The sequence below is a fragment of the Haemorhous mexicanus genome, chromosome 2 (assembly GCF_027477595.1).
Source record: "Haemorhous mexicanus isolate bHaeMex1 chromosome 2, bHaeMex1.pri, whole genome shotgun sequence".
NCBI classification, from domain to species: Eukaryota; Metazoa; Chordata; class Aves; order Passeriformes; family Fringillidae; genus Haemorhous; species Haemorhous mexicanus.
Genome location: NC_082342.1, coordinates 18,389,554 through 18,414,726, shown reverse-complemented (window position 1 = coordinate 18,414,726; position 25,173 = coordinate 18,389,554). Strand labels below are relative to the sequence as shown.

Sequence of the window (25,173 nt, the reverse complement as noted above, 5' to 3'; positions counted from 1 at the left end):
TACTTTTTAATGCACCACAAGTAACAGCTGTTTTTGACTGATGCATTTCTATTTTCTCTTAGTACCAGGACAGGCACCATGAGTTTGAGTACAAAAGTAGACATTTTATTTTCATTGGGAATATGACAGCTGCTTCATACATATTGCCTAACTTATAATTTTAAAGAAAACCTATGAAAATTGAAATACTTAAAATTGGTCAAAATGTAGTTTGACTCCATCTGAAAAGCCTATGTTTTTTGTCAGTGCATGTCCCAAAAATTCTGTATCACACAGCCCAGTACTCCAGGAGTGGCATTTTAATTTTCGTAACATATTACCATCTATTAGTGAGACATTTGTGCTACACCATACTTTATTTTCTCAGACTCTAAATACTGCATCATTCTCTAAGGGCCTTTTTCTTCAGCTCTGCCTGTTGGTACCCTTTCCTTGCACATTTTGTCCCATTAAGGCCTGTGGGTTTAATTTTATGAATAAAAGTTTGCAAGATGAACCTAGATTACTAGAGTGATGATAATTCACACATGAAGAGCTCAGAGTATTGACAAAATAGGCCAGGCTGAACATAATGGCAGTCAAATGTTTATCACTGCTGGAACAGAAGAGTGCACTGCTATTGCGAATTCTCCCTTTTCTACAGCTAAACAATTCTGCACTCCAGGACAGAGAGTGAAGAAATATTTACCAGCACAACATGCGTGCAGCCTGTGTATACAGCAGAGCTGCAAACACACCACATGCAACGATACTAAATGTCAACATTTCAGCCTCAAGCAGGTGCTTGTCTTCAAAACCAAATATATTGGTAACCTTTCTGCCAGATGTATTTGGCAGAAAGCTCTGTGTTCAAATATAGGCTCCTCTGGAGCCTCAAGAATGGCTCCTCTAAATATTAACTAACGTCAGGAATGTAGAAGAATGTAAACAGCTTCCTTAGCCACTTTAGGCAGCTACTGCTTTCCCTTTGGAAAAAGTAAGTGTGGATGTAAAAGAAAAAAAATAGTAAAAAAATTGTGAAGGCAGAGGAAAAAAAATACTACCTGATGGTGGAAAACTAAAAAACCCCAGTATCTTTATTTTTATGTGTCAATACTAATGAACACCAAATACCTGCTTTTCAGATATTCCTGACTGTATTCCCTAGCTTTGCTTTCCTCATAAGTTTTTGATTGCTTGACAAATGTAAACACCTTTTTATTTGCTAGTGTTGCCCCTTCTCTGTATCCCAGATTTGCTGACCACCTTAGAGTTTGTTGGCAAACACTAGCAACATTCATTCAAGTCAGGTCTATGCCCACCTTCTCAGAAAAGCTCTTGTCCTGCATTTCTGGAATATTTTATTACATCATGACATTTTTGCCACATGCCCTATCAGTCAGAAGATAGGAATCAGTTCTCTCTGTAGTAGGTGAGAGGATGTGTCCTCTTTTAAATTCTTTCATCTCTTCCTACCTTGTTACTCTCATGAATGCTGCCTTCACATAGTCCTTCAGTAAACTTTCCTAAATATGCTTCTGGACCTCTCATGATCCTTAACAGCAGTAGAGCCAGGTTTTAATTCTCCTGATCAAAAAACTTCTTGTAGCACAGCCTAATCTACAAGATTAATCAGATTAATATCAAACATCAGTTCTATTGTGGTCAACAGGGAGGTTCATTAGCATTCACCATCCTGATGTACAAGTCACACCACAGTTAATAATCAGTGCTACATGTAGCTTGCCCTTGACACTTTACAAGACAAAATTGAGATAACCTGATGCAACATCTTCACTCACAATGCTCTCTGTGTATTACCTCTGATATCACACAAAAAAATTACTATTAGTCAGAGCTTATTCACCCATATGTCTGAAATGTGTGGGAGGTGTCATTTCAGCTAAAAAACACTCATAAGCTCTCTTCCCTCTGCTTCACCAACAGGTGGGGGAAGACAGCTCCTTATTGGTCTAGAACACAGGCATACATCTGGGCATGGCTGGAAAACCCAGTACCACTTTAGCAAAGAGAATGTGAAATAGCAATGCAGCTTTCTCCTTAGAGTGTGTACCAATAAACACTGCTTCAGACACTCCATGGGGGTATCTGACTTCGCTGTGTGTGGCAGGCATCAATACTCAATTTAGAGCAAGAAAGTAGAAGCTAGGAAAAATTTCTGGTGGAGCAAGAAGTCCTCTACTTCCCCAGTATGTGACCTACTGGTGCTGGCAGTACCTTCAGAAGAAAATTTAAGAAATATATTTGAAAAGCAGATTCTTAACCTAGAGACACATTCACAGAGTGAAGAGCTCAGATTTCAGTGCTTAAACTGACTGTCCCAAAGACATTACAGTCAGAGATCCCTCTAGACTTGGAATAAAATGGGGCCTTTTCAGCTAGTGACAGACAGGGCTGAACAGCTGTGTGTGCTACGTATGTGCTTCTGCCCCGAACCCTCTACATGGTTTAGAACAAGAGTAAGACCCCTTTCAATACTGGTAATTATATCAATGCATTATAAAAGCTAAAAAAATTCTGAGAGCCCTGAGCAGCTGAAGTACTAATACATTATATTGAGCATTAATATTCCAAGAAAATAAAAAAGTAGAGAAATGTGGTTACCTTTTTGTTTCCAGTTTTCAACAAAGAACAATAGGCTATTTCTTCCTTGGCAGTCATGATCTGTAACTCCTTAGTCATGGAGGAAAACCCAGTCCATCAATTGTTTTGATGATTCAGGCAGACCTCCGTATATTTTTCTTCACTTAAACATTTTGACAGACGATCAGATTAATTTCATTTTATATCTTCTTCCTCCCCCAACAAGGCTCTAAAACAAATGTTAAGGCAAAAAAGCATGACACTTCACAAATCCCATTTTTCACTCTTTGGTAATATAATTCCTGTGTGACTACTTTTGGTTTTCTAGAGAGTCCTCAACGTTCACAGCTTTTGCATCCAACAAGGATCTGTAGTTCACCTAACCATATATCTGCATGCTGCAGCCTCCATTAGTTTGTTATCCCTCCAATACATAAAATATACTAGTCTGCTTTTTCCTGCAAGTGCCTAGGGACTCAGAACATGTGTTTAGTTTGTGGTTTTAATAAAAAAGGTTTCCCCAGAATAAGGGATATTCAGAAGATGCTACAGATGAGGGAACTAAAAATATAAAGCCTAAATAATGGGAATGAATTTCAGGATTTTAAAACACACAAGGAAAAAAAAAAGCTGTATGTCAGCAGAGCTTTCGTTACCACCCACTAGTGTGGAACTTCTGGAGGCTACAGAGAACTTCTCTTTCCTTGTGTCCTATGCTCTAGGACACAAGGAAAGAGAAGTTTGGTGTGCCAAGCTCAGGTGACCCGCAACTGCCCAGGGTATCAGGAAACCAGATCTTCTCTTTTCAGCCTGCCATGAACTTTCTTTCCGGCCCCACAGGCACTCAGCTTGTATGTTACAGCACACACTTTTTTTTTTTTTTTTTTTTTTTTTTTTTTTTTTTAAAGCTAGTAAAGGAGTACCTTTCTGAAATGCTTTGGGTAGGAAATGTTAGATACCTCTTGTCTATAGGCCACACAACTAATCTGACTTCCCTATCGGGTTGTACTCTTTGGAGTGCAAAGTCACTGTCTACATAAACACTGTAGACCTACATGCACATTGGAGCAGCTCTTATTGGTGACTAGCAGGAAGGGGTGGTTTTGCTCTGCAAATACAGCAGCGATCAGATCTATACAGACAGTTTGAGAAAAGGTCAGGGCTCAAACATCCTCTAGGAGTTTCTACTGTTTCCAGAGGTTCTCATAAGTTTATCTCGATTTGTTGGGTGAAATATTACATAAAGCAGAAGAATCTCAGGGTCATGTTTTTGGTGAATTCAGAGGGCAAATGTACTTTTATTTCCAGAAGAAAAAACACAGTCATCTGTCCTATTAACTATTCCCCCCTGAATTCACTTAGTATCAAGATTCTTACACTCCCCAAATCCACTTTTTTCATTCTTATCCATTCTTCCCTCAAGCACAGCCCTCTACAGGAGCAGCATAATGGATTCCTGATTAGTGTATTAGATGAAATCTCATTTTTGCCCATGATGGTACTAATGAAGCTCACCAGAGTAATTAATTTATCTTCTTCTTGATATATTTGCTCATGTCATCTCCAGTAAAGATTCTGTCAGTCAGGTTAAGGTTAACACTAGAGTATCAACTCTTCAAAGCTTTAACTACATCAGATATGATATAGACATGACATGGGCATGATTTTCATCTATCTGACTCAAGGAAAGTGAAAACCAGGTGTGGGAGGCTTACTTTCTTCCCCTGTGCTTGTATCTCTGTTCAGTCTTTCTCACATACTTTCAGATAATCTGGGGTTATGCTGTGACAACTGAGAATGCATGTGTTTCTCAGATCCTCTTTAAATTGCCAATTAGAAATTTTTTTGTCCCAGCACACCCCTTGATCTCAGAATGAAATAACATTAGAATGGTTGAAGTGTGAAGAGTGACATAAATGATTTACAGTGCTTTGCAGGCATACCCAATGGAAGAGCTACCATTCTCTTTAGAAGTGAATAAACTTCGCACTTTAAAGTGGCAGGATTTGTACAACTAGAAGAAAAAATATTAAAAACAATATTAATAATATATACCTCTGCTTTCCCCAGGCATAAACATCCTCTGTCTTCTTATCTGTGTTCCAAAACTCTGGCTTTAGTTTGTTAGACTCCCAACAGTGATATAGTTGGAGATGATGTGTAGAGGAGAGAGGAAGAATAGCAGAGGCAGAATTCTCAAACACCTTCTGGGCCTGATTTAAAGTAGGTGGCAATCATGGGGGGCATCAGATAGGAAAAGCTGCTACTTCAGCTGTCGCAGACACAAGGGTCAGTAAGATGAAGAGGCAAGATGAATGCTTCAAGACAGAGGCACATGGAAGATGGAACACTTATGTGGGTGCAAGACAGAGATCATGGAAAAACACCCTCACAAATAAAGCTATACCTTTCTACAAATCCCATCTCTGTTTCCCCCTCAGCAGCTCTTATCTCCTGTCTCACACAAATCAAGCTGGGGTTTGGAGACCGCAGATATTTGGTCACCCTTCAGGGAGCAACACTGAAAACCATATCTTCTCTTCCCCAGTATTTCCAATTTATTTTTACCTGCTGCTGGAAACCACTCCCTCGAAGTTACAAAGGTGCGTCACAAACACACACTGCTCTGCTGGGAGACCTGATTCACAGGAACTTCTCCTAATCCACGTCAGAAAAAACCAGCAAGTTAGCTTAAAATGTTAACTGGGTGGTTCACCAAACTTAGCTAATGTTCTCTGACTGTTCAGTTTAGGGAGTGCTCACACTAATCACTGGGCTAGAGGCAGTAATTTCTCATTTTGTGGGTAATGATGAGAAGCCTGAGGCAAATACCCAGATAGCTGGGATTGGATGTACTGAAAGGAAGTATGTGTTAATTTTTGTCTTCATGCAGAGATAAGGTTTAACATCTTTGAGATATGTTTAACAGACCATGGTCAGCTACACAACAGATTCTAATGTAAAAACTTCAAACCACATCTGAGATTAACACAAAAATGCTGTCTAAAAATCATTGACTAAAATGCATTAATTAACACACCACTTTCTTTATTTTAACAGAGGCCAAGACTGTCTTCTTCACCAAATCCCAGCGTCCCACACAGCCTCTCCAGCTGAATCTTGCATGACCATCTGCCATCATTCCTCACACTACATTGGCTAAACATGCAATGCATTAATCACATTAAATGTACAGCTTAACTCTGTCTTATTGTGGCACCTTCACCCTCACAACGTTTGTCCCTTTCTGGAAGATGACAGTAGAGACAAAATTTTGGAATGGGTTTATTAGAAATCCAGAGTTAGAAAGAAAACAAAGACCTCAAATTCAGAACGACGCTAGAAGAACCTTGCAAACTGTATTTTATAGACACAATTCATCAACCATGAAGGAATGAGACATGATTCTCTTTGCCAAAGATACCACATTACAAAACAAAAAAAGAAGACAAGAAAGATCCTCTCTTGGATCACTTCAACACTGTCCTTACCACAACAAGCAGTGAAAAATACAGAGGTATCTGCAATTATTGAAAAATTCAACAAGAATTAACTTAGTAATAGAATTTCAACCACAGTAACACATTTTGAAACTGTCTCCCCCATCACCTCTGTTGATAAAAATGGTCAAACTTTATGTATGTCTCAAAAGAAGTCAGTAGCACCTCACCATCTTCTGGGTCATGCCCATGCTCAGCATGGTGTAAAATAACTATTCTTTCTATATTAGAACAGAGCTAGAGTTGGTTTAGTGGCTGGTAAACGCTGCTAAGACTTCTGATTATGCTGCCCTAGAGAGCACAGGAGGTTTTGTGGGAAGTAGAGGCTGATTCTATTTCAGTTTCCTGCAGGACAAGACACCACAGCTGCACTGTCATTATGCAGGGTAGGGTCCCAGCTCTAAATAATGGTTTGAGTTAAATCATGATTTTGTTTTTAATTTTTGGTTTCTTAATCTGCCTGATCTTGTATAGGCAATTTCAAGGAAAGAAAAACCTGGTTTAAAAATGTTTTTTCTATTTTGGAAATTGTGAGGTCAAAGCATTTCTTCAAACATGCAAAAGAGACATCTCTCATACATCTTCCACACTCAGGAAAAAATATCAACAATACCGAGAACTGGAACAGAACTTTCAAGTTTGAGTTTCAACTAAGCTCTCAACAGAAAAGCAAAATAATTGTTGATAAAATAGAAAATTAAAACTTTTAAGACAAAATTTTTAACTAGAAATAAGGTTGGTTTTGGTTTTTGTTGTTGTTTTTTTGTCTGTTTGTTTTTTTAAGGGATTTCTTTTTTCAGTGTGGTACTTCAAAATGCAGTTAGCACATACGGGATGAAAATCCAATTTGTGTCCAGAATTTTGGTGAGGGTTTTTCTGTCTAACAGAAATCTTAGCTGAAGTCTCCTTGTCAGTTAATTATTTCCAGGTAACTGTTTTCAGATCTAAGCTATCCCAAATGTCCCACCAAAGCTGTCAGTTCTCATTAGAATATTATTAATAAAGGACCAAATGGCAAAAATAGAAGGTGAGATCAGCACAAGTTACGGCTTCAAATGACTCAGGGAACACTTGACCTTGGGACTGATTCCCTCTGTGTGTCACACGGATCCTTAATTTCTACCCGCCCGAGCGCAGATAAGCGCGCGGTTTGTTCCCGGCGCTCGGGGGATGGCGCTGCCGTGCGCCACGGGCTCCCAGGAGCCCCGTCCTGCCGAGCAGCCCGCGGAACAGCTGCAGGGCCTGCAGCTATCGCTCCATCGCTTCTTGCTGGGCGCCTCCCAATACCTCTGCTACTCACCTTGCCCTAACCCTGACGTTGTAGCCTAGACATGCTCCTGGCATGCCCGGGCGCAGACAGCCCTGGGCTACGCCCTCAGGTGTGTGCGGATACCGAGAGTCTGAGGAGGCGAAAACACCCGGAGGTCCTGCAGGGCGGGAACCTGACCGCGGGCAGGGCTGCTGTGGCTGCGGACAGCCAGTCTGCATCATGTCCTGCGTGGGCAAAGCTCCAGATGCTGCAGAGAGAGGTGGTGGACTCGAGTGAGGAATGCCCTTCGCTTGCTACGGACACGAGTGAGGGCTGCCCAAACTTGGCTCTTCATTCAAAAGTTATTTTCTCAACCCTTTGTAAAGATACAACTTTAAAAAGATTTTTAAAAATAAATAAATAAAGTATACAGATGGTGAGCCCTCAGCAAACCAAGGATCAGGTTCAAGTAATGTTAGTATGCACTGGTGCTTTCAGCGGGAAATTTACTACTAGTCACTTTGCCCAACCTGACTGGCTATAGCAAAGACTGGCTATTTTAATTACCTTGTTGATTATTTCCCTAACCTGTCATTCTGAAATCTCAAAATGAAACACAGCAAATTGGAGAAAAAAACGCAGTTTGTTCTTCGCAAACATAGCTGTGTGAAAAATGACTCCCTGAATATTGCAGCTCTAACAAGCACAGCTAGGTGCACATTTGTGTGTCTATTCACAAGTTTTCATTAACCTGCAATCGTACACGTTGACTGTACGAAAATACTACGTACAATGGAAAGCTGGTACTGTGGGTTCATGAAACTTCTAGAATAGCATACAAGCAGACTTGATATGCAGATCAAGTAATGCAGTCCCTGACCCAGGAAAGCACTCCAACACATGCTTTATGTTAAGTCTATGAATATTGTTACTGAAAGCAAATGAGACCACTTGGTGTTGGAAGTGTTTTGCTGGATTAAAGCCCGAATGAAGAGGGGAACTGCACAAAAGACTTTTTATGACAAGTAAGAGGGAGAATTCTCAGCAGTACCGTTAGAAACAAAAAATGACTGGACACCTTCTCCACTGGTTACTAGGATATCTAACTTCCATTTACCCATGCCACATAAACTGCAAATTCCCAGGAGTAAAAAAAAAAAACCAAACCAAAACAAAAAAACCACAAAAAACAAAAAACAATAACAAAAACCCCAAACATAAAACAAAAAAACCAACACCAAAAAAACAAAACAAACAAACAAAAAACCAAAACTACTTAAAACCCAAAACAGTTAAGGGAAAAACTTTTCCTTTAAGTCATGATGAATACTCTGTAACTTCAAGACAAAAACTTATTTTTGCAATGTATCACTACAATCTTAGATTACAATTATAGATGCCTAGAAAACTATGTTTGTAAAGGAAATACCCTCACCAGTTTTAGGAAGCATTATAGCAGGGAAGGGCTTACAAAAAAAAAAAAGGGGGACTAAGACCTGGTTTTTCTAAAGCAAACAATCTTGTATATTACCTTGGTACTATATCAGCATCTTGGGAAAAATAAAAATTTGTCCAAAGTCACACAGAGGTAGGTTCATGCAAAAACCATGAGTGAAGGCAAGTTGCTAGAATACTGAGCAGCTAAGCCAGGGAGAGGAGGTCACAGGCCTATAGCAAAAGAGCATGATTTTAGTGCACCTCAGATCAGTGAAATGGTTCTGGTCCCCTGAAACACAATATCCCATCTCTTGTCTTCAAAGATGAGAAGATCTGCACTGTCCCTCCCACCCCAAGACAGAGGTAGATATCAGCAGTCAAGCAAAACAACATATCAACATGGCTATTCAAAAATGAAGAGGGAAGTGTGGAAAAAGATCACTCTTCATGTACTTGGCTTCACTGTTACTCTGCCACCTTGATCCCCATGAGTGAATTGAGAGCATGACTACAACATCGATTATACCCAAGGAAATGATTCTGCAAACAGTGGCTTTTAGATTTTCAGTGCTGAATCATAAAGGCTTGGTGTGCAAACATGGTGTGGAAAGCAGCAAAGATATTTTGACCAATTTAATGGTTAACCCCAGTTAAAAGTTGCTCATTCTAAATAGAATCTTGCTAGAAACACTCATGCCTTGTCCTGTCAAGGTGTTCATTCACTGGACTACTAAATGTTTGCAGGTTTCGTGTAACTTTGCATAGATACATTCAGTATTTTATTTCTCTCCTCTGATCCCCTGAAATAAAGTTGTGTCTTATCATTCCACTCCAAGGTAAAAGCCCCAGGCTGATGTCAGAGTACCTCAGAGACATAAGCCTTTGACCTGGATGGAAGCAGTAGACAGTGTAGTGGCAGCCCACCTTAATATCATGTTGTCTGGGAAAAAAATAATCAGCTTTATCAAGAATAAGGAAAACTTCTATTTGAATGTGGAAAAATGAAAACTGTATTTTCTTAATCTAGTTTGTGAGGTTTCTATCCTCACCTCATTTCCACAGCCTAGCAGCAAGATTACTTTCATGGAGAGATTTATTCAATTTTGCATCGGAGTGTATTATGGTTTCCAGTTGGTCATTTTCAGAATATAAAGGAACTTTGGCAGCGAGTGGTTTCCAGTAGCTCGAGATGTGTGTTTGTACAACCTGTACACTTCTGACGTATCTTTCACCCAGATGAGGGGAGTATCCTGCACACAGCAATACCCACCCCTCGTGAGAAACCCAACCACAGAACATCTCAACACATGCACTTGGGACTCTCTTAGCCTCAGATACTAGTCTCACAATAATCATACCGAAAATGATAACTTTATCAGTGTCAAAGATTACTTCCCTTGAGGCTTCTCAGTTCCTTCCTCTCAGACTATTTTCCTTCCTTCATACTCATGTCTTCTTTGTCACCTACCTCTCCCTTTCCTCTTTTTTCAACACTCCTGGTTAATTTATTCTTTCACATCTTTCTGTTCTTCTTCTCTTCCATCTTACTTAATCTTTCAGTAAAGAGAAAAGAACTAATCCCTGCCATTTGTGTATATGTCCCCAAAGAGACACTTGTCTGGGACTTGATTAAGGGATGTCTCTCTTAAGATTTATACTGGCACATATAAAGAGCAAAGAGGTTACAAACTTACAAGGAATGATTAAATCTTTTTTGAAGGTCTTTTTCAGAGACTCATCATCATTTTTTTTAACAGTTAGAACACCAATTAATTGAAAGCATCTTAATTCCTGTGATTTTGGGAAAAAAGCAAAATACCTTAATGCAATTATTCTTGGGAGCAAAAGTGATCAATTTGAGTAAGGGTGGATAAACATAATGGGTTGGGCTTTGGTATGTATGATTTTGTACATAAAATTGGTTCTGTAATCTCAGAACTGTTCTCTTACTGTCTATCTTTTCCATGTGTTGTGTGAACAACTCTGTATTTTGAGAACCTTTTCACATCAGTTTTGCTTGAAGAAAGAAATCAGACATACTTTACTGCTTAGCTATCCTGTTGAGTCCAAACAAACAGTCCTATTAGGTGACATCACCCTTACTAACCTTTAAATAATTCCACCTACACAATACTCCTTCAGCAGCACTTGCACACAGTGAAATGGAACATAAAAAAAAACAAAATCAGAAAATGTTGCCAGTGAGATTGAGTCATCTGTACTTGTGAACATCTCATGAACTATAATGCAACTCCAAGATGAAATGAAGCATGTTAACCTGCACAAGTGTAAAACTGCACAAGCACTTAGATCTCTTTGTATAGATATGTCCTTGCCCTCCCAAAACCACTCACGACTGCAGTCACATTATGACTACATCATACAAAAACTGAGCAAGTAATGAAACAGCAGTGGTCCATTTACACAGAAAAATTATTAGAGAAGGCAGATCAGGTCACATTTTTTGCAAAGTGAGTTACCTAGGCACCACTCCACAGAAGCAATATTAAAACTAAGATAAGTGTGCCACATTGGTTCCTCACTTCACAATTGGCATCTCCATCTTTGCTGCCTGGAAGCTGTCTGCTGGTTAGTGTCAAACTACTTCTGTGCACAAGAAGAGGTTTGTATGCTCACCAAAAAATGAGGTGGAAAGTTTATCTTTCTTTTGCCACTGATCTAGTGGAAGGTGTCTATAGAAGGCTTTTAAGGTTCCTCTCCCACTGCTGCAGCCACTGCCTTTTGGGCCAACTCTACTTTTATAGCACTTAATGAACATATTCTTAGCTAAATAAAGTGTAAATGAGACTTCACTATTCCTTCAGCTTTGAAATACAGCACAAACATGAAAGGATATGTTCTAACATAGGAATACAAACATTTATATTCCTGCTCTGATGTTGGCTTCTTACACAAGAAAAAAATCAAACAGCAAAATCACCAAATGTGGTAACTTTACTTACTTTAAATCAATAACTTACTTTAAATAAATTAAAATACAAGCAGTTTTCTTAAATTCTCTAGTGGGCTGAGTTTTTTCACACAAGATGATATGTGCTAACTTTAGTGTCCTAAAACACTATTAAAGAAAAATAACACATAGATGAGAAATTAGTGGTTTCTTCATTTGAGAAATGTCAGAGTGCTGGAAAAGTAGCTTTGTCAATTGGGGGGGAGGGGGTGAGGGCAGGGGGAGGAGAGAAAAATGTTTTCAGGAGCTTTTTTTCATCATTTTTCTCTTCTGTGTTTTGTTTTGCACACAGGAGATTTTAATACTTTCATGACATCTCTCAGAGCCCAGTGTCTTTTGTCACTGACAGCCTGACAGGACACCATAAAGATGCTCTTTCTACAGCTGGCTGGTGAAGAAGAACACATCAATAATAGAAATTCACAACTACAATTTCACTATTGTAAAAAACTTGAGATAGCTTTTCCCAACTCTCCAATCTTCACTTACCTAGCAACCTGTCAGTTTGCAGGACATTAATACAGCTCTCATTTCTGGAATATCTGGGGACCCAGATGTACAGAGACAGTTAAACTTCAAAGCTGGACACAAGGTGTTTGTGGGTTGGATTTTTTTGCAATGTTAGAAATATCTAAAAAAGTTTATATTTGTACATTTAGGAATTTCAGTTTGTTCCTATTCCTACATATTTTATTGATTAGCTACTTGAATACATAGCTATTGATTTTAAATTACTCTTAATCAGCCTAACCTCAACTGAAACACATCCTTCACATACCACACTCTTCCTGTTGATGACTTTGTAAGTATTTAGCCAAGTATTTAAGTATTAGACTTGTCTTTAAAGTTGGTACAAGTTTCTGCAGTATCTGAAGCCATTCTGAGTATGGATTGCTGTTTCTCAAAATGCCTCTGAATGTATGTTTACACTTCAAGCCAAGTTTGAAGTTGTTTTCCAGGTCAAACTTGTTCACTCTGTTGTTTATACGTGAGCATACACCAGGGTACAGACTGAGCACAAGCAGTCTCAGCAATTCCTTGAGGTGGAGCCTGAAAACTGACAGTGGGGTCATACAGGATGACCTTTATTTTCGTGGTGATGTGGGTAAATCATCCCAGGACCAGTCTTAACATTCTGTGCCCAAGCTACAGCCAGTCAGCAGAGCTGAAATAAGAGCCAGTAATGCAGAATCACACAGGCCACAAAAGTCACCATGATTAACCTCCTCTAAGTATGCTCCTAAGCTCCCAACTCATTTAAAACTAAACAACTTAAAGGGAACAATAAATCAAGGCAAAAGTTCTTCAACATTCTCATCAGAGTTTTTAAGTTATAAGAACAAAATTCAGACAGAAGAGATCATACTTAGGAGGAGTTCCACATAGAAAATTACCTTGCTAAAACTACATCCATGGCACGTCCTCCTTTTAGACAAGCTGCCTTAACTCTTCTGCACACATACACACTGAGCAGAGAGCAGAACTTTCCCCTTCCCCTTTTTTAATACAAGCCCCTTAAATTTGGTTTGTAAATGACCTTTGCATCAGTCCTCCTTGTTAACTGCTGGTAACAAAGATAAAATACCAGGACAGAGTGAGTGGTCAGTGTTCTCCAGGAATGCCTGTTTCCACTTACTCTTGTCAGACACGAATGTGCAGCAGCAGTATTGGACATTCCAGCTACTGCCAGCTGTGTGAGCTGTACCAGGCAGCTCAGGGAAGAGCTCATGAAGACAAACAAGGATGAGTATATTAACCCCCTTTCACACATCCTAGCAGGAAATTCAATAAACAGAGCTTGAGGCACAGTGCTGTAAACATAACATCTTTAAAGGCAAAGGGAAAAATCCAAGAACATTTTTGGAGAACAAGCAAAATCAGGCATGTGCCCACTCTGGGGGGGTAGCCAGATGCCTGATGGTAATTACTGAAGACTCTTTCATCTAAATACACTGGAGGAAAGGAAAAGATTAAAATGATTTTACTTAATCTCTCTTATTCCAAAAACATATGTGCAAGTGGCATGGGATGAAGTGCAAAATATTAATAATAAAGTCCCCACTCAGACTGTTCACAAGACATTAAAAATCCCACAAAATAAAACAAACCAACTGAACAAAACACCCCAGAGTTTTCTCACCTGCCCCTTTGACAAATATGTTTGACACTATTTTCCAGGCAAGGATCCTTGACAATTCCTACAAATTTATTTAGGAATTTAAGTCTTCAAATTGAGCCTCGCATAGTACATGCCACCTCACCCCACCCCCTGAAAAAAGACAAAGACAAACAGGAAGACAGGGCAAAGAAATGAACTGTCTTAATCTGATTTTAGCCTCCCCTCTCTCATCTATCACATTTTTTTCATCTCATGGGTTTCCTTCTATAAATTCTCTCCTTATTACAGTGCTTCAGATCAGAGCTGTCTACCACAGCTGGATTTTAAACACCATCATCCCAGCAAGATTAAGCATGTTTTAGGAAGATTCTCATTTTAGGCAAGATGGGTTAATTATGAGGATGTTTACAGTGTTATTCATTCATTTCAAGAACATCCAGTACACAGAGTTTTCTCCTGGAGGGAGAAAGTCTGCAAGAGAAAATCCAGATAATGGAGCACTTTTTGGCTGTTGAGAAAGGCTTAAGGCCACGTGCTGCTCTATTACTTCCATACAGATACTGTTTTCAATTGGAACAAACACACAAACATTCACAGAATTTAACTCTTCACTCTTCTGTTGACAGATTCTCTGCAGACTTGTGTGATTGATGTTAGCCAGACAGAGTCCTAGAGGTAATGTTCCTGCTGCTAAAGTTATTTGTTTTAACTTTGAAACAACTTCATTAACAGAATCCAAAAATTTGCAGATATAGAAACGTGCTTTCTGAAATTCATCAAAAAATGCTAATCTGGAAGTCAGCATGAATCATTATAACAGCAGGGTTTCCCAAAATAATGTTTAAGAAATAGGGGGAAAAGAAAGTACATCTCTCCTAATCTCATTGGGTTTTAAGCAGGAAAATGAGGTAAGTAGCACCAGATATTATAAGTGTACAAAAGACAAAAACATGTCTCGTTCCTTGTCTCTTGGGCACATAATCACATTATCACAACTTGACAAGCACAGTAACAATTTTGCATTAGACTTCTGTACAGCTGTTCATGTGGTTTGTAAATTACCTGTAGCTTTGCAGTAGACTGAAATTCAGAGAGGCTGAAAAGAGTAAGTATGGCCACTGCTAGACTGGCAATAGCCCTAGGTACTAGAACAAAGGCAAAAGATACTAGAAGATATGGTAATTGTCAGTATTTACACACAATATCACAGTGTTGTATGACCTGCATAGATTGAAAACAACTGTTGGACAAGAGTCCAAATAAATAGAGAATGGGTACCCATGATGTTCTTTGCATTGATATTACTCTTACCTCTTTTCCTATGACTTAGGTACCCTGTATACTTGATTACCTCAGAAAGATGAATTGGCTGCATATACCCAAAAGAATTTTAAAAATCAGAAAGAATATTTTAAAATTTTGCAAATTCTCTCATAGGAGCTGCTCACTGGAGAGAAGTCAGTGTGGCACAAACCTAGCCCTTGAATTTAAGACTGGTTCATTGACTGACCGATGGATTAAGATGGATAAAAACCTGCCAACTTTACTGTCTGTTCATTGAAAGGAAGGTAAATACACCTGGAAATCATTATGCCTTTGGATTTAATTTTTAACTTATTTTTGTTTGCTGAGTGTGTTTGGCATAAATACTACCATTTAGAAATGGAACAAGTCTTAATAAACATTTTAATACATCCTTCTACTGTTTCCTAATTGACCCCTGTTGAGCATTCACTGGCACATTAGTCTGTCTATGTTTCATGGAGTTTCCACCATTTTCTTTGAAAATCATCCTATATCTAATACCTAAATTATACAACCTGAAACAGGCTGGGTTGCAACCTGTCTGCCCTTCTTATTTAGCCTGTTTTCTTTTTCCATCCTGTTCCTCCCAGGAGAGGAGACTGAGATGCTAAAAATTCCGGTTATGAAAAAGGTCAGGGCTTGCTGATCACCTAGATCTTTCTCTTCATAACACTGGCTGCTATTCAGCCAAAATGCTTCCTACCTCTGGATTTGTGTCATATCCCATGCCCACACTGATTCCTCTCATTTGTCTTCATCTGGCACTTGATCCAGCTGCTGCTTAGCCAAGTTACATGCATTACACATTTTCAACTTTCCTTGTAAGCAATCATGTCAGCCCCTCTAATCATCTGTGTTGCTGTGTGCTGAATTTCCTCTGATGTACCTGCATCTGAACATCAGGAGCTTCCAGGAACAGTATCTGAAACTGCATTGTACTCTTGTGCAGGTTTTGAATGGCACTTGGGCAAAGTATGGAAGAGGGAAAGATGCAATTTAAATTTCAAGCAGCAAATTATCTCAGCAGCTGTATTCAATGTGCTCACAATTCCACGCCCAACATGTGCATCTGAACCCAAATTACACTTTGAGAGAGGACCTGGGGATGGAATTGATCAATGCAACAGAGCACCTCAGGCTCACGGAATAACAGGAGGCAAGAGGTCCTGTTTAAGATCAATAAAGGAATATCTGTAGGCTCTGACACACACCAACAGATCTGAGCTATTGCAGTACTATCAGCCTTTGAGCTGGGCTTCTAAATGAACCCGAAGTTAATCCAGATATGAGGCTCTCCACCATCTTCACCTTGCAATAGACTCAATGCAGCAGGTAGGTTGCCTTCTCTCCTTTAAGTGATGCTTCCAGTAAGTTTTAGGTAGAAAGTGATGGGGGTATGTCTCCAGTTCCATCAAGGCAGCATGGACACAATAAAAGCATGGTTCATGCTTTAAAGTCTACAGTTCAGAAAAAAAAGACTGAATTTACTCCCATCAAACCCTATTTTCAGCCTCTTTTTTAGATTTCATTAGAAGACAAATACTTTTTTCAGTTAATGACAGTGAAATTATGTCACTGAATTACTGAGAATAAAATACCATCTTAGCTGGTATATGATGAAAAGCACATACATACACTAAGATTATTTTCTCTGCCCCAAGACTAAAAATAATTTTTTAAAACCAGCTTAAATTGAACACAAAAGCAAAGGAATCTTGTATTTGGGAGCACGTATATATGCTGTCCTCAGGAAATTCTCATCTCAAATAATGTCACTGCAACTCAGAGATGACAATAAAACAAGAATTAGTATATAAATCATGTTGGTTTATGGTAATAGCATCTTTCTTGCCAAAAGGTGACTCCTAATTTTCTCTATCATTCTGCTTGTGAATGTGTTCACTTCTCCAAACAAGAGAACTAAACCAACACGGGTGTCAGAGTGTTCCCTGTGAGGAACCACACCCCACATCCTTGTTGATTTTCAGCTGGCCTATGCTAGTCTAAATATGGGATAAGAGTGCCAAACCAGGTCTCACAGCCAGATCCTCAGTGAATAAAAACTGAGACTTCAACCAGCTACTGTAACTGAGAATAGAACTCGGACAGCAAATAACTTTCTCTTATGCTTTACAGAGCTCTGCCACAGAGCCCCACTAAGCCCTGGTTAATATGGGACATTATTTTCCCTACCTGTGGAAAAATCCACTCAGCATGAAACACAGTAAGCGTATGAACAGATGCCAAACATTCAGTGCTTATTATTCAATGGCATGACAAGGAAGACCAGGTTTATACAGCTCTGGCTGGAATTGCTAGATAAGCTAGACTGAAACTAATCTGACAGTACCATTACTAATATCATGTTGTGTTAATTGGTTGTATGAGCACATGAATTTTACAGTCAACACCAATTCTGGTCTATTTTGAGTTAGCTTTATCCCAGATCTACTTTGTTCCAAAATATTCTGATATTAGAGTATTTTTTCATAACACTGTAATGCCATTTATTGCATTTTTATTGCAAAAAATAAAAGGAACATGACCTTCACACGGGAGCTGCTAAACTGTCACAGTAGTTCTGGGACACTGCCCAATGGAAACATTTCCTATCAGTGGAAAGATTGCAGAGGAAAGCTGACACACCTCACCAATTCTTCCAGAGACCTGTGACGTCTCCAGCACACACATCCACAAGACCTTTAACACAGACTTCCCGATGTGACTTTGTCAGCCTCTTACCTTGTCCTTTGTCCCCTTACCATGTTTCCCCCCACAACAAGACTGACTGTCCTGACTGTCCTCTGTATGCTCTCCACTTCTTTAAGGCAAAATGGTACTCGTAGGCTTGGAAGGAGGTGAGGCTATTGCAGATATTGCAGGCAGAGAAGGCACCTCTTCCAGCCTCTGCTCTGCAGGGGCTTCCAAGGAGAAGATAACTGTCAAGGACTCTAACACTTTCTCCACTGATAGCTTCTTCCTGCCTGGTTGCCTCTGAATAGAGGAGATAAGCTTCTCTAGGACTCATAGCATTTGTGTTAAGGGACTTGGGCTCCACAGCTCTGTGAAACTCCCAGGAACATCCTAGGGAAGGTAGAAGGGGAATCTCCTTTGCCATTCTGTGGGTAAGCAGGCACAAATCACTAGGGCTGTGATTTATACAGACACACCTCCCACACCTGTGTGAAACCACGGATTGCCCTTCATCACTTGTCTGATTCCTTGTGTCCTCCCATCTCTTTCCACATTAGCTGACAACAAGCTTTGATCAATAACTTAGGTGCCTAAGATGATACAGTAGTGCTTTGTGATTTATTGCTTTCCATTCCTCTCTGTTTCCCCAGCACTCTTTTGATCTCTGCTCTTCTAGGTCCTTACCTTTCACCTGTTCTTCTCCCTATTTACAGGGAAGCCAGATTTGAGCAAATTTTCACAGATTATACTATTTGAGTCACATAAATACTGGAAGAATTATTTTAATGGCAGAAAATATGGTTTATGTTGTCTTTCTGTGAGTTTTCTAGAGTTTTCTTGAGTTTTTACTGTTTTTGAGGGGGCAAGACAACAAGCAATTTCAGATTAGTGATGATTTTTACACTTAAAATCTGTTTTATACGATTCATTAGGACCTCTCTGATATCTAATGAATAGACTTGGAGAAGTGGAAGGACAGTCTGAGGAACTTCGTCATCCTTCTGTGGGCTCTGAGGGCAGTCCAGATCCAGAGATTTAATGTCTGATGTGGATGGTCTGTGTTCGAGGATCAGGCATCTGGAAACTCTCTTCTGCCCGGTCAACCACAGTCAGGCACATAACTTATTTATGAGTTTGCACTCCTACTTCCAAGATTATCCTCTATTTTCCTTCACTTCATTCTGCTGCTGAACAATATCTAAGGCTCTCTTGTCTTTTACCAGAGGCCCATGTGAGCAGCTTTCTCCCAAAGCTCTCCTCTCCTTCTCGCCTGAGTGTCTCTCAGTTCAGCATTCCTCTGAAGCCTCTTCACTCTTCAAAAAGGCTCAATGTTTTTGTTTGCCAAAGGCTTTGTGAGTCATAGAGAACATGACTCCTGCGGTATAAACAAAGTTCAAGACTGAGGTTACTTAGTCTAAAGGAGGAAAGCTCTCAGGCAATGGAAACAATAGTATGTCCAGATGCCAGACCTCCCTCAGCAGAAACTGTCCCAAAACCCCTGCATGCAAAGCAGGTCACATTTCAGCCTCCTGGTCTGAAGACAGCATGGTTCAACTTAGAGGCAATATTTATGGCTATACAGCTCTTCTCTCAGAATTAGGAAGTTAGTTAAGAACTTAATCAAGAGTGTAAGTTTTTGCTTTACCACATGTTGCTATAGGTTCAAGGCATGTCAGGGTTGCATGAGGTGTTCTTGGGAGGCAGTGGAAGTCCAGGAGAATATCAATATGAATATCAAGGGAGGCATTTATTTTGTTACACAAACACATGTGATAAGATCACACCAGCTTTTTTCTGTCAGGGTCACTTACAGCATGGGGCCCTGACTGCAGCAGTCATGAGACGTGGTTGTTCCTTATAGAAATTTCAAGACAAAAAAATGCAGTAGTATATTTTGCTACCAGAATTACCAAAATACAGTTTTTTCTTCCCATTTTCCCAGTCTGGTTTCCTGAATATCAACAGGAAAATATTAGCTGAAGTACTGGGTAAGGCATTGGGTTGGTTATGATGCCTTGTACATATTTTAGTGAAGATAGTTTTCTATGGACATACTTTAATTTTGTAACCAAGAGATTATGCTTACTTAGGCATAAACCAAAATTAAAGAAAAGACATCAGCTCTTTTCCAGTAAGCTTTAAACTGGTTTCCTCTATGATATAATTTTAGCATCTTTTTGGGATGCCAATGAGCCTTGCAGAGAAAGCTTTAAAGGTAAATGAGAAAAAAGTCACTGCTGAATATTCTACATTTAAAAGCATGTATTTTAGCTAAGTGTATTAAAAAAAAGTTAATGAGAACTTTTTAGAGGGGGGAGATCCCACAAGTGCAAAAGGCCCCTAAAACCCTATTGCAAAATACCACATGAGCAAAGTGGATCAAGGCTAAATGGCTTTATTCTGAACTCTCCCTTGTCTTTGCATGGACATGGCTGTAGCAGCAACATTGCAATTCCACCTGCATAAAGCCCATTCTGGAAATTGTAGAAGCTGTGATAATTGTGGTCTCCAGGCCTGTTTGCGGGTGTGCCAGGGCAGATGGGACCTGAAAGGCACCAGTTAAATCTTATTTTGGATTAACAGGTGATCAAAAATTAAAGAATCCTTGTGGCATCTCCTGTGTACACAATGTACCAGTTTCCCTCTGGACAGCTTGTGATGGGGCAAAGCTCTGCCATTCCCTTTTGTTCTGTTTCTGCTATGGAATAGAACTGCAAGCTTGGACGATTGTTTGGGTTTGTGGTGCTGGTAGTGTTTTCCCCTCCTGTAATTTAAGGGGAAAGCCAGACAAGATGCAAGTTTTCTCTAAATTGGAACCATGGGCTTAGCACATTATGTTCTCCTCCCCCCAATATGCCGCTCTGCTCCTCTCCTCTACCTACTCCCACAAACATATTTGTGTTTTGTTTAACTATTTAGTAAATAGCATTAATTAGATTAAGATAGTGTCTCTCACAGTATTTTTTTAAATTGCTGTTATGGTCCTTTAATGTAAGAAAAATGTTCCTTTTTATACTCTTCTTGTCATGATAAAGCAACAAGCCAAGTGCTGAAAGTGATTTGAAGACAACTTATCAGTCCCAAATTCACCTCAACTTCTCTTTTTTCTGATTTTTATATGAACTGTTCTTAAAAACTTAAAATTCTTAAAAACTTCTGACAGAGACTCCATAACCTTTGCAGCTGATCTATTCTGGGAATTCACTTCTTATTAGAAGTTTTTTCCTCAACAATGCAATTTAAGATTTTTTTTTTCTCTCAATGCAATTGAAGCCCATTTTTTCCTGCTCCACCTAGGCTAGACTGTATGAGAAAAATATTCCTTTTCTCTTTACAGCAGCATATATGTAAAGTTACTTTGCCCCCATCCTTTCTGACGTCATACTTTATTGCCTAGACTGAGTTACTCCACTCCTTCAAACCCTCTGCATGGATCATTTCTCCAAGGGGAAAAGATGTTAGAAAGTGTCAGTTGTTGGCCATCTGACAGTTGGAAATGTTTTAGTTAAACACCTCTCTAGCTAGCAAGCATAATTGTCATCAACAAAATCAGCAAATGACTGGAACAATCAGCAAGACTCTCCCACATGAGAATATAAAGCCTCTATTGACATGGTTGAATTGGTTACTCTATGTTTTTGTTCAGTAAAGACAGCTTAAGAACCCACTCTTATCTACAGAGTTTTTGCACTTATCAGTAATTCTGTTTTCAAAATAAAATCAAGACAAAGACAGCCTTTAGACTTGCTGAGCCTGTTAGATTTGGCATCTTTGTATCCCAGTGACTAAGCTAAACTGTGTTACTGCTTGACTTGTATTACATATCAGATAGCAGCAGCTCTACAGTATGAAAAAAACACAAGTTTTTAGAGCCCTACAGCACAAGCACAGCAATACCAGATCAATCTCTAGCTTAGAAGTAGTCCTGGATTCTTCAGAAAACAGTAAGTTTGATCTTGGCAGCATCCATGAATAACACGTTCTATGATCTCCAGCTGGCAAGAGACTCAGTCCCATCTGGACAAATGCTGATCTGGCTTTCTCTCTTCTTGTCAAAACTCCAGCACAGTGACCTGGCATGAAGCCACAGTCCTTGCTATGAGGAGAATCCCCTGGGTCTCTCCAGCAAGGCAGCCACCAGGAATGCATTGAAACTTCAACACACTGCCATGGGGAAATGAGCCACGTTCTAAGCTTCCTTCATTGTCTTTAAAGTGGTTCACAGCCTGGAGTGGCACTGACAACTGCCTTGGCAGTTTCAGATGAAAGACAGAGGGGAACAATAGGTACAGTATAACTGGGCATCATTGTGTATTTGTGCATACAAGTACACTGTGCCTTCAATAGGCTGTAGTGACCCTGAGGAGAAAAAACCCACCACTCTTCCCAGCTTATATCAGTCAGCGACTTTGAGAGTGAATAATTTTCTCTGCATGTGTTTCCATCAGCCTCCTAGCAAGTGCCTTTCTGATCTCCTCTGCTCCAGGAAGTCTCCATATATAATTGCAATCTTTTAGAGTTGTAGTGGGATAACTGTGCACCCTCACCTTCCCATGGCAATCATGAGAAACACCACTTCACTCCTTGTCTCAGTAGAGTCATATCAGGTGACTTCTGTATGCTTTCTCCTTTTGGAAACTCACATCCCATAATATTTTGAAACACAAATTACACAAGTTGAGTGTCTAGCTAGGAAGTTTCAAAATAACATGGTTTTTAATAAGGTGCAGACAGATACTGGATGTTTCTGTTTTAAGGGTTATCTTATACTTCTGAATTTCTCCTTTTTTTAAATAAAAAAAAGAACGCAGGCAGGTAAGAAAAAACATTTATTTCCTTTACTTTCCTTCTGCAGAAAGCTCCCACTTTGCCACTGAAATCCTTCAGAGGCAAGTACTTATGACAAAATAACCTGCCTAATGAAGCAACCTGGGTGAAGAACACTGGAAAATAATCTAAAGGAAAATAAAGAAAATATATGTTCAGGCTTATCTTAGTTTTTTGGACAATGGCCTCAATAAAACTGCAATCTCACAATGAAGCACATTTGAAAGCATTCTGCTAAGACTGAGTATGCCTCAAAAGATACTAATCTATCTTGGAAAATATTCTGGTTTAGAGAAATTACAGTTCTACTATATTTTTCTTGAGTTTCTTTTTTTCTTCTCTTCCATTAAAAACTCCAAGGTTTTTCTTGAATGAAATCATCTACTCCTGTGGTTTAAACAATAACCGAAATTAAAATTCTTGGATTATGAAAAAGCTGTCAGTCCAGTAGCTGGGATTTGCACTTAAAAACACTATCTGGGCTCTTTAACAGTCAGCAAGATCCAGAAGTGGAAGAGATTCATGGTCAATGAAGTGATTTTCAGCCTGGTAAAAATACTTCTGCTTCCCACCTTATGGAATTTGGGGTTGGCAGTGTTTGCATGAGAAGAAAAAGCCCAGCATAACCAAACAGTTTATACACCTATCACTCCATCTCCTAAAGGTGCACTGGGAACAGGAAAAGAAATGCTCCTAGCACATCATCTTCCTCCCTGGTGAGTCTTTTGTGGATCACAGTGCTATTGGCAAATTTTGGTAAGACAGCTCCGCATTTTACCCTTTGGGGTCATTATTCCCACACAATCAGTTAAATCAGCCTCTGGCTCTGTATTCTCTCTGGAGGCCATGTAGAAAAAAGCTTGTCTTCTCCTGTGACAGAAAGCTACAGAAGAAAGAGGGTTTTGTTTATTAAAGGGTTGCTTTTCAATTTGTCTTTTTCATGAAGAGAAACAAAATTGGAGTTTGGCAATCAATTAGAACACTGTCAGCATGCAAAGCACTTCACAACAGACCAAGATGCCTGTTCCTAGGATTACCAGCATGGCTAGGGTAATGGAAAACCATGGTTATGGAGGTAAGATTAGCACAAGTAAACATGTGATGAATAGGAATATTTTTAATTATATATATTTTAAAGTCTTTTGTATTAATAAAACTTATTGAAATGCTTATAAATTATGATTCATATTATTTTAAATGTCCCTTTTCTTTATGGGTTTGAGAGCTTAAAAAGGACCAAAGCAGGGCACCACAGATGATCATGTTTCTGCCTTCACAGGAACATGTTGTCTCACAGCTGTAAGACCTCAGAGATCCCACTTACTTGTATCCTAAATGAAATCAGCTTGCAATGAGCCTAATTTCTCCACAGCACAGCTATTAGAGCTTATAACAAGATGGACAAAACTTGCTTAATAAATTCTTTAATACATGTCCTCTGGCCAAGCTTTTCTCAAGGTGAGCCTGCACTTCAGTGGCTGCAGTAGCACAGCGTTGCTAACTTTACAGTAATTAGCTCAGGATTTTACCACGGTAGCCATGGCAGGCTGAGCCATGGGTCTAAAACCTGAGTTCAATTAACCCATGCAGTGGTCCATGCTACTGCATTGAACAGGTAGTGTGGCAGCAGAAAGCTACTGTGAGTAGGTCTACACTGATTCCAAACTTAGCAGGATAGTTTGGACGTATTCTGGACTAGCCTTCACTGTTCCCAAACATAGTCCTTAAAGAAGACTGGAGAGCACACCATTTATAACTTAATTACACATCCATGGAGGTCATGCAGAACTCTTTTAGGCACCATCAATGGGAAATCTCAGTTAATAATTTATTGGTCGGGGGCGGGGTGGGGGGGCGGGGTGTGTTCAGACTTTTCTCCATACATAAAGACCTTTCTTGACCTTTTGTAGAGAATGGAACTACAAAATGTGACCCGAATATCTCTCCACGTCTCCTCGGACAGCTTTCAAGTGTTGGCAAGGAAATGTAAGCTCATCTTCTTGCTCCCTGGGACAATGTTATATTGTCATAGCAGGAAGCAGATGGGCTCTCAAGTGAATTTTTTTAGGGGTCAGTGCATAGAAATGCAGCTCCTGAGCAAAATCTTTAGCATAACAACATGTGGCATTCATGCCAGAGCCTGCTGTTCGCAAGGTTAGAATCTAAGTGTAAAGTTAAACTAGGCTTTGATTGTTTCTGAAGGTTCTTAAAATTACATGCTTTGGCAGCTAACACTCAACTCAGCCTGGAAAAGTTCTGAAGGAAAGGGTCTCTCACCTTGTTTGTCTTGCTCTCTCTGAGCAAGCCCTTACAAAGTTGTGGTTCTAAATGAAAGTGATTTCCAAGGCTGTGGGGCTCTACAGAATCATTTGAAACAATTCACAATGAAAAAATGGTTCAGGCAAACACTAATTGAAACATTCAGAAACAAGATTAAGGAACCAACTGCCTGAATCCTGAGCTTTTGCAGCCACTAGTAAATAGCTTA

The 25,173-nt window shown here is 39.5% G+C and overlaps 1 long non-coding RNA gene across 1 annotated transcript in view; it reads right to left on the bottom strand.

The window, feature by feature from the left end:
- The window catches only part of LOC132322572 (uncharacterized), a 54,783-nt gene that overhangs the window by 11,658 nt on the left and 17,952 nt on the right, over positions 1 to 25,173 (bottom strand). The window contains exon 3 of the long non-coding RNA XR_009485131.1: positions 2,605 to 2,812. This is a non-coding gene — a long non-coding RNA (uncharacterized LOC132322572). The remainder of the gene's footprint in view (positions 1 to 2,604; positions 2,813 to 25,173) is intronic.